This window comes from Tachypleus tridentatus, chromosome 12 (genome assembly GCF_004210375.1).
Source record: "Tachypleus tridentatus isolate NWPU-2018 chromosome 12, ASM421037v1, whole genome shotgun sequence".
Lineage (NCBI taxonomy): Eukaryota > Metazoa > Arthropoda > Merostomata > Xiphosura > Limulidae > Tachypleus > Tachypleus tridentatus.
The window spans coordinates 133,106,767-133,117,133 of NC_134836.1; the positions used below are offsets into that span (position 1 = coordinate 133,106,767).

At 33.7% G+C, this 10,367-nt stretch overlaps 1 pseudogene across 1 annotated transcript; it reads left to right on the top strand.

Moving 5' to 3' along the window:
• Positions 1–1,019: 1,019 nt before the first annotated feature.
• Positions 1,020–10,355, top strand: LOC143235802 (large ribosomal subunit protein eL14-like; annotated as a pseudogene). The gene is made up of 5 exons (XR_013019374.1): positions 1,020–1,043; positions 1,571–1,673; positions 3,680–3,875; positions 8,870–8,923; positions 10,188–10,355. The product of XR_013019374.1 is annotated as a large ribosomal subunit protein eL14-like (transcript).
• Positions 10,356–10,367: the final 12 nt, after the last annotated feature.

Genomic DNA, 10,367 nt, shown 5'->3' on the forward strand with positions numbered 1-10,367 from the left:
AGTGTAGAGCTGCTATTGTACCTGTGAGTTGTTCTGATCCTGTCCCATTTGCTAATTTGGCAACTTCTAGTATCTAGGAGAGCCTGTTGCCAGTAACAACAATTGATAGGCAGTCAGTATATACCTTGTTTGTAAAGTTCCTAAAGAGCTTTTCATCCCAATGGGCAATGAAAGGCACATCATCTTGCAACTCGGTCTTCAAGAGTTTCTGTGAGCATTTTCTGGTGACTCTGTCGCATGCATTGGATGGAGGAGCAGTTGATGTTGAATTCTTCAGGATTTTGACCAGTCGAGTGTACTGTTTCTGGTATAAGTAGCAGCCCTGTCTGACAGCTTTGTCCTGTCAAGAGCCACAGACAGTGATTGAGATATTGTTCCTTTGGACTCTGAGACATTTTGGCTCCTTCAACAACAGAGCTTTCCTTATCATTTACAGATTAATGTGCTGCTGCTGGAAGATTACTCCAGTTGTACTGTGTTTGAGGATGTTGTGGCTTACTTCTTCCATTATCCTCCTCTTCAGAGATCGATTCTCTTTTGCAGCTTGGTTGGTCTCCTTGGTTCTCTACAATCGGCTTCCCATAGAGCAATCAGGAATTATCTGTGAGGGTATCAGAGGTGGCTGTGTCAAGCAAGTTGGACATTTCTGCCTCAAAGTCATTTTCCTTCTGTATCTGTGAGACTGGTCTTCTGTTTTTCCCTTTCTTCAAACTGATAAACTGTGCATAGCATCTGTACTTTAGTAACTGCATCATCTTTGCAGTTCATTGGAATTTCGCTTTCTCCTAGAATTTTTGCACGCAAGATCAATGTTGTGGCATTTTCCGTAATTGTCTTCCCCTTCTTAACGTGAAGGTATAGAAAGAATGAAAGAACTTGTCCTTCAGAAGGAAGTATTGTTTCTTCAAACTCATCATCTGGTTTGGAAAAGCGATTCGAAGAACGGGTTGTCATGATCAGTCAGTGACAGGTATCAATTACTCTGAAAAATGAAAAATGTTACAGTAACCAATAGATAAATGATAATTAAAGTTATACCACTGGTAACAGCTGTACCATACACAATTAAAAAGAACTTCAAAATGTGCAGTACATAGCAAGGTCATCTGGAGTGGTCAAGATTACAAGTACAGCAGTGAAGAATAAATAATCCACTCCAGATGTTTATGTGGGCTACATGTGAAATTACAAACTCCATGTGTAGCCCCTAAATTTAGTCCAAATGACTTATAATTTCTTCACAAGGGTTTTTTTTTTCATACATACAAAAGCTTTTAAGGGTTAGGAGCATGGTTCTTCTAACTTTCATTTTGATGAACTGCCTTAATATATGTCAGTTAGTTGTCTACTCAGAAATACTCATTAATTGTTAAGAATTCTTGATAATTAAGAAGATATTTAAATTGTTCCTGAAAGATTGTAAGTTTTTATTGGACAATAAAATACACTATCAATACTCATCTATAGTTATTTACAGAAACTATTTTATTGCTTGAACATTATAAAAATACTGTAAGTTTTTTCTGTGTTTTTTTTGTACAATGTTCAGTTTACATTTTTCATGTTTCAGGCATTCAGGCATATGGTGCAGATAGGCCGAGTGGTCCCGTGATTGCACATGGAGATAATGCGGGAAGTTGTGTGTCATAGTGGATGTTATAGATCAAAACAGGGTGAGTGAAGTAGCATGGTGGAAATCAAAATTTTAGAATTGGACCAAGCATTATTGAGAGTTTGATTTTAACACTTGTGTTAAACTTTAAAATTATGGGTTACAATTAACCACTTATGAACAAGTTGCTATTGAAATTAAAACACAAATTCAATGAAAATTACCTTCCACATTATAATAGGTGTAATATTAAGATATTTACTGCTTGAGAGTTGTGTTTTGTATAAGATATAAGAAATTAAAATTGTCACTTGTTGTCTCAAACTTTGGGTTGTAATTGTCATTATTTCATAACGTATTGTGATACCTCTTGTGGCTTGTCCAATCCTGAGTTCTAACTTGCCATGGTTCCTGACAAATTACTTAGTATATAGGAATATTAAGCAGATTTTAATCAACAAATGTTTGCTTTTTTCATTTTTGGTAATTCTTGTAGTATAATTAGTCATGACAGAAAATATTGTTACAGTATTTAAATTTCCAATAAAAATCAAAATACCATGAAGGAGATATAAAATGATGTGATTCTGCAAATTATAAGATACAAATGTTTGATTTCAACCAGCTGATAAATATAGGCATTAGCTTGCTAATATGCAGCCACACTATTAGTACAGTGGCAAGTCTATGGATGTATACGCTAAAGTCGGGTTCGGTTCCCCTCGGTGGGCTCAGTGGATAGTCCGATGTGGCTTTGCTATAAAAAAACACACATGCAAGCCTAGGAGGTTAGCACTGAAAGTTTTCATGTGGTTATGTAATATTGCAGAAAGGATTGGATATTTGGGTTCCTTTCGTTACGTGCATAAAATTTTAGTTTTTCAATAAGTTAGAGATGTGTTGTGATATTAAACTATTCAGTACTTTGTATTGATATAACTATTATTTTACTTGCTGCAGTTTCTACTTTAACAAATTTCAAGGATGGCAAAATCAGTCTCAGACTTTCTACAGGTATTTACAGTAGATGGTAGTTGGTTTATAAGGCTACATTTGAGCAGATCAGAAGTAAAATGGTTACATAGAGCTCTGTCAAATACATTTACATGTAGCCAGATTTTACTGCTTCAATTTTAGTTTCTTTGGCCAAATTTTCTTGTTAAGGCAGTTTTTGATTCAAATTGTGGTCGGATGTACATGAATGTTCGACTTGAGAAGGTGCATATACGTCATGTCCATCAGTGTTTTGTTAATAGCATTACTTTGAGACATGCCTAGCTTCATTTGTGTCTCTTTGTGTGGAAGGTTTCTCTTCCATATTCAAAGATTTCATTTTATGGTTTTGGAGCCCATTGGTTGCTGTTCTAAGTCATTCATTTCTGCAAAAAATGGTCGGCTTTCTTTGGTATCTTCATCATCTTAGCAGTCTTTGTAAATGTCCTTCCATGGAAACAACTAACAGACTCTTACTGCTGAGTTTACCTGGGGTTACATTTACCAGTGAAATTCATTGAAATTTGCCATGAACTAAATATGTGAGTGCTAAACAGGTTACCTGTAGTACAAAGAATTATGTATGTAGCACCGTGTGCCGAATATTTCAGGAAAAAGCCGTTAACCCGGCGTAATTTTCATTTTACCTTTCTTGTCTAATGAGAGTGAAGGACTCAAATTTATCATGAGTGTTGGTACAGATTTGTTAAACGTAATGTAACAAGGGTCGGAGCAGAATGATGAACCTACAAGGTTGATAGGAATTGCCGTCAGATCGACATGTGTTGACAGAGTAGGTCTGACTGCTCGAAAGAATCATTAGAATAAGTCTTATTCTTTAGATTGATCTTAAAAGTTTGAAAGAATTTAAATATATTAAAAGTTAGTGTGTGATGTATGTTAAGAGAAACTCAGATAAAGTTCATTGTTTTAATTGATTTTAATGTGTATTTATAATATTGGGTAAATTTATGAGTATGTGAAGATTTATACTAAATTAGGTTAATGTTTTCATTTGTGTTGTGATAAGTATACCAGTTTTCTAATTTATAATTTCACTTTTTAAAATTACAGGCATTAGTTGATGGCCCTTGTACAGCTGTAGGACGTCAAGGCATGCCATTTAAACGCCTTCGCTTAACTAAGTTCGAATAAAGATTCCGCGACAGCACTTCAACTAAAGTTGTATGCATAAGCGTGGGAAAAAGAATCAATCACTGACAAATGGAAGGAAAGTAGCACAGCAAAGAAGATTGACGCGAGAAAACTGGTAGGAAATTATTAACAGCATTGTACAAAGTTTGAAGGAAAATCAGTTGTAAGATGTTTATATTTTCATTTAGTATTTAGTTGAGTTTTAAATATAGGTGAGTAAATTTAAGTTTTGTAATTTTTTGTCTGTAAAATAATCTTCTGTAATTTCTTTGTTTAACAGCTCTATATTTTTCACACAAATTAGCTCATCTCAAAAGTGTCGATTATACCCAGATGTTGAGTGACTAATGGGTTTAAGTGCTGTTTGTGAAAATTTGAATAAATATTATATACCATGTGACCTCAATTATTATGAGAAAAGATATATTGTAATATGCTAAGTATTTTAATGTCTTCAGTAGATTTTATCTTGGAGCCTGTTGTAACTGTTATTTTTAATAACGGTTCTTAACGAACCTGTAATATAATTAATAACTACGAGGCAAAAGTGGTCATGGCTACATTTAAGTGTAGAATATGAAATTTGATTGGGTAAACCTATAAAACTACGGCTCTTTATGTATGATTCTCTCTCGATTATATATTAATTTGTGCAAGTTTCTGGTGAGATGGAACATCAGGTGTACGTGAGCACATAGACTGTAACTACTGTCACTTTTGTAGTCGAGATGCTGGAGAAATTTAAATTTCAGAAACCAAAATATGTTCACTTGTATGTAGCATTGAAATCAAACATAGTTTAGTTTACAGTGCAGTGCATCATGGGTTGTATCATTCTGTTTCATGAATTTATGTCAGCAGGTTTGGTATCAAATTATAATTCATATTTTAGTGTTAAATATTAAAAGAACATTTCTAAATATTGATGTTTGTGATGTACAAATCCCAAAGTCTTGTTTCATATGAATTAGGGAATAATGACAAGCCTGAATATAAAATAGAACCTCCTATCTTTTCTATAGACTTAGATACCACCTATGTTCTGAAAAAAAACACGGTGGCACCATCCACATTTTTTGTTTTTGGAAACACTTATGTACATGCAAATAATCAGAATGACCCTCTAGTGGTTTTCCTAGCCATTTTGAAATATCAAGACGTTGACTTGTTCTTTCAATCCAAGATTTTAAGCTGGCGTGTCAAGTCTTTAGTTGGCTCTATCTTTTTTTAACATTCACATGCAGCTTACTAACAAGGTTTGATATATTATTGTGAAATACTGTGACATTAATGTAGTGATTTATCATTTTTAAAGGGTTACTTCAAACGTGTGTTTTATTTATATATTAACCTAAAAAAATATTTAATATCCTCCACATGTGAAATTTGATAGGCTTAGCAACCCTGTCGCAAACGGCAACCACGTAGAAAGGTCAGTACAAGGGATAGTTGTTTCTGAACAGAAATAACTTGTATAAATATATAATGTATAATAATTGAAATGTGACTATTACAAAATTCTAGTTTACACAGCTAAGACAGGTCTGTTTGTGAAACCTAAAGGTCAGTTTTATACTATTGAATACAGTAACGTTCTGTTTCAATGCAAGTTCTGCTAGATGGTCAATGATAAATAGGTATAATGTTATGAGGTTCCAACTATTTAGACTAAACATTTGTGTTTTCATGTTATAATTTGTAGTTATTGTACGATGGAAAACATAGTTTGTATTTCCTACTTTTATGGTGGTTACAGTGTTGGTTAAATTGACCCAGTAGTTACAGTTGAGAAAATAACAAAGTACAAGTGTTACTGAAAACAAATGTTTGAACTGTATTTAGAGGTGTTAAATGTTACACAAATAATATATGATTTTTGGGATACTCAGACTTAATGAAACAGTATATTCACAAACACACCTTCAGTGAAACTTTATAAAATATCTGATTCTTGGATTACAAAAGATTTGTTATCTTTACTAAAAGTCTACTAAATTTTGTGAAGATACACATACTGCATTTAAAGAGATAGTATAAATATTTTACGTGTGTATTAAACCAAGCCCATTGCAGAAGGGTTAATACACTGTATAACTTTCAAAAGCCACCAAACAAAGTTAGGAAAATCCTTGTGTTTGATCTAAGAACAGCCAGTGAAGTGCATAGGACTTCTGGAAAGTTAGAAAAAAATGTTTTTTGTTGTAATAATGAAATGTCACGGATGATCAAATGAGGGGGGGTGGGGGTAGCTTACTGGGAAAGTTACATGTAGTAGCTAACTCTTACCCTCTTTGAATCTCCCTGAATTATCACAGAAACAAACATTAATAGTAGATCAGGGAATTCTGTACCTCTATACCATTGATTTAAAAGGTTCATTGGAAATTATTTCAACAAAAGAGTTTCATATACTTAATTTCACACATGAAAAAAAGACAAAAGATTGTTGGTTTGGTATGTTCATTCCATAATATGTCACTAGTAGTTCTTAGGGAGGAAAGGTGGAAGTGTTCGAAATACGGAGACAGTTTTACCTTTACATCTTTGAATGCAAGTGTAGTTACATCAGTTACTGCTTTAAAACCTTGGTAGTTGTGGTGTGTGTAGATTACCTATGGTCTTGGCTTAGAATGTGTGACAAATGCTCTTCTGTTTGAACCGATATCAGTTGATAAGAGGCTTGCTTAGGAGTCAGAGATGATAGCTTAATGATGTGTTTCTAAAAGAGATATTTCTTTAGGGGCTGCCACCTTAGCTGTAACACTAACTTTGTGAGGAGTGTGGTATCTTATAAGTATCATAAGAAAGTAGTTTTTGTAAAACAAGTTGATTGGATTTTGTTAGGGTTGGCTTGGTCATTGTGCATTTGACTGATCATCATGCAGGTCTGGGGATCTAAAGGTTAGCTGTAGGTGTTCCAACCATTTGACTTCCTGTAGTCAACATTCCAAAATTGAGCATAGCTGTAGGTATATTAGTAGTTTGGCCATGAAGAGAAACAACTTACAATTCGTGTAACTTGATGAGAGTGTAGAAAGATGCAAGTTTTTGTTATAATATTTTCACATTTTCAATGCTGACAGTTTCTTTAGATGTCACATCAAAAAAACAAAATATTTGTGGAAACTATGCAGCCAAAAAAGATGAATTTGAACCTCTAGATGTCATCTGATAGTTTTAGCTGGTTTTTTGACAGTTCTGTTAAAGTTAATGAATATAAAACCTGTGTTTTGTGTAAGTTTTTTTCAATTTCTGAATAAACTGGATGTAATTTTATAAACATGATTATACTTTGTTCATTGGTAGGTGTCACTAGGTGCAGATTAATGATTGGGGAGAGGGCTGTAACTCCCAAGTCTGGGTGCAGAAACAGCCTGACACTAAGTTTAGTTGTGTTCTTTCAATTTGTTCTAAGTTATGATAATAACAAGTCTTGTAGAAAACTTTAACTCAAGCATGTCTTAATCTGTCCGAAGTGGAGCTGTGCCGATGATCCTGGTATGAACCAGGTGAACAGTGATGCCACACTGGGTTGCTGGATGTGTTGCTCAGTTCTTGGTATTATTATTGTTCTAGATCTGGGTGCAGAGTGGTCTCGTGGCTTGCATCTACCCAATGTTATAAACATCAGTTGTTAATTTGTTGCTTCATTCAGTAGACTTCCTTTCTTCAGATGTTTGAACACTTAATGGAATTAGAAATCAGACAAAATCTTCGTCATAATTAGTAGGTTTACACTTCTTTAGGAGCAGAATGATGAACCTAAGCGTTTGATAGGAATTGCCGTCAGATCGATATGTGTTGACGGACTAGAGCTGACTGCTCCGAGGAATCTATATCATTTATTTTTGGGTTTACCAAGATGAAGCTTTGTAAAATATTACTTTCGGTACTTTATAGTCGTGGTTTTTAACGGTAAACTCTCCATATTTATGCCAGAATGGGTGTTTAAATAACCACTGTATGTGTATGGTTGTTTGGACAGTTTTAAGTTAAACAGGTGCTAATTCAGATAACTGGATTGCAAAGTATTTATATAAGTTCTTGTATTAATGAGACGGCTGGTATGGATATTAAAACTAAAAAAAAGTACAGAATAACGTTTTTGACCTTAGGTCATCGTCAGGTTAACAAACATTTTGTAGCTGTTTAAACTGAAGATGACACAAGAAGGTCGAAACGTTGTTCTGGACTTTATTAAATAAAGTTTTAATACCCATACCAGCCGTAAGGGAGCATACTATTGTACTTGTTTATCAGTTACGAATATCCTTTAATTTTCTTTAAATGAAACTGCCATAGAGAAAATATTAACTTATTTTTGTCTAAAATTTCTTTTGGCTGTCACTAGATGGGGCTAAAGAGGTATATAGTGTTTGCCCCTTGTCTAACCCCATACTATAATGTATGGAAGGTGACTTTATGAGAGTCGTAAAGTTTTTATCCAGAATTTGCTGATTCTTATAAACTTGTCTGGTGATTATTTAATAAAAACACATATTTGTTACTTTGTGGCAAAATTAATTTTTCCTTTAGCTTTGAATACTAACAAGCCAATCGAATAAAGATAGCTGATGTCTGACATCAGCGCCCCCATGGAATAAAATTATTGTATATGGGAATTCATATATTTTTTATCATCATATTAAATTTCGTACATACATTTTCCTGGTTGATTGGTGAATATTTTAAAATGGTATATTTCAATTTCACAAACGTATTCTTATAGGTAAGTAAGTATTATTGGGTATACGTTATTCAATAATATTGGTTGTAGAAATTATCGTATCTAACATTAATTGTTTCAAATCACTTTACCTTGTTATTATTATTAGAGAAGGTTTCTCATCTTTTTTTTCAAGACATTTAATTTAGCTTGAAGTGTAGGTGTTAAAATATGTTCTTACGGCATTAGTATAGAAAGATTTGTTCTAAGAAAACTAAACACGTGGTCTATGATACAGTTAAAACTATCTTCGTCGAAGGAAATGAATAGAACATGTTTCACTGGTATGGTTATTTTTCTGTTTAGTGTAATTGGAAAAGTGAAATACAATATTTAAAATGTGTTAATATTTCAGTTAAATAATTGTTTTATTTGCCCAACAGAGGTCCAAGATGAATGATTTTGATCGTTTTAAGCTGTATAAAACAAAGCAGGCAGTAAGTAAACATTTTGTTTTTTCAGTAGTTACATACTATGTAATTAGTTTTTTTTGTTGTGGAAATAATCTTACTACAGAAAACGGTCTTTAGAGATAACCTGGTAACTGATTAAAATTGATTACATCTTAAATGATAAACCTTTGGTAGTGGGGCCCTGGTATGGCCAGGTGGTTAAGGCATTCGACTCGTAATCTAGGTCGTGGGTTGAATCGCACCAAACATGCTCGCCCTTTCAGCCATGAGGGGCATTATAATATGAGGGGTTATAATGTACGGTTAATCCCATTACTCGTTGGTAAAGACAAGCCCAAGAATTGATGGTGGTGGTGACTAGCTGCCTTCCCTCTAGTCTTACACTGCTAAATTAGGGACGGCTAGGGCAGGTAGCCCTCAGTAACTTTGCGAGATTCAAAACAAACAAATAAATTTATTGTTTCCGTAAAATTACAATTGTTGTCAGTGATGTCATAAACTGATTGAATATTCGATCTAAGTTTATTGACTTATAAATTTCAGAGGAAAATACTTTGAAGGATATGCTATAAAACAGCAAGTAAATTTGAATATCATTGGGGTGTATTTTATCGTATCTGGTAAAAGGCTAACATGAGGACTTGCATGTTGGTTTACAGGTAGTCTCGTGACAATGAAAGCTAAGTTGGAAAATGTTTTCTGACTACATAATTACCATAGATTCGTCAAAGTATATTGTGAATCTTTAATCTAACTATATTTGTTAAAAATGTTTATGTACGCAGGCGACACTAGAAATAACATAACGTTTTATCAATACAATTGATAACTTTGTGTTCAGTTATGTTCCAGAAGCTGAGCATGTGACATATTGGAAGTCTACAAAATACGTAAGGCTTACGGGTTGGCTGGTTTACCAGTAATGTAAAATTTTATTTGCAGATGTTGACAGTTACATTTTATACCTAAGTTTAGAAATATATATAATATATATGATTCCAGCATTGAGAATTTTGTCACATGAGATCTAGATAACTTATGTAGACAACACGGACTGTTTACTTTAATTTTGAATAATAAACTGACCCTTCCGAAGGTATCTACTGAGATGTTTCTGCAAAAGAAACCTGGAATTTCGTATCTGTATTTATAAAGATCGGGTTGATTTAAGTATTTAGGACCAGCAGATGGCGCTGCAGAGCACATTTGTGACAGCATGGGGGTATGTGGTTTTTCACTAAATATTTTATATCGATATATTTTCTAATTAATAAACTTTGATGTTTAGATGAATCGTGAAATTCGGAGGAAATTCCTGAAATTGAAAGCACAGGCTAAGAATAATCCAGTGTCGAAACCGAAAAACCTAAGAAGAAATGAAAAGATAGCTATATATCATCTTTGTAAACAAGCCTCAATAAAGTTTGGGTGTGTGAAGTGGTTGTGTCGTTCATAATTTTGGAAGTGG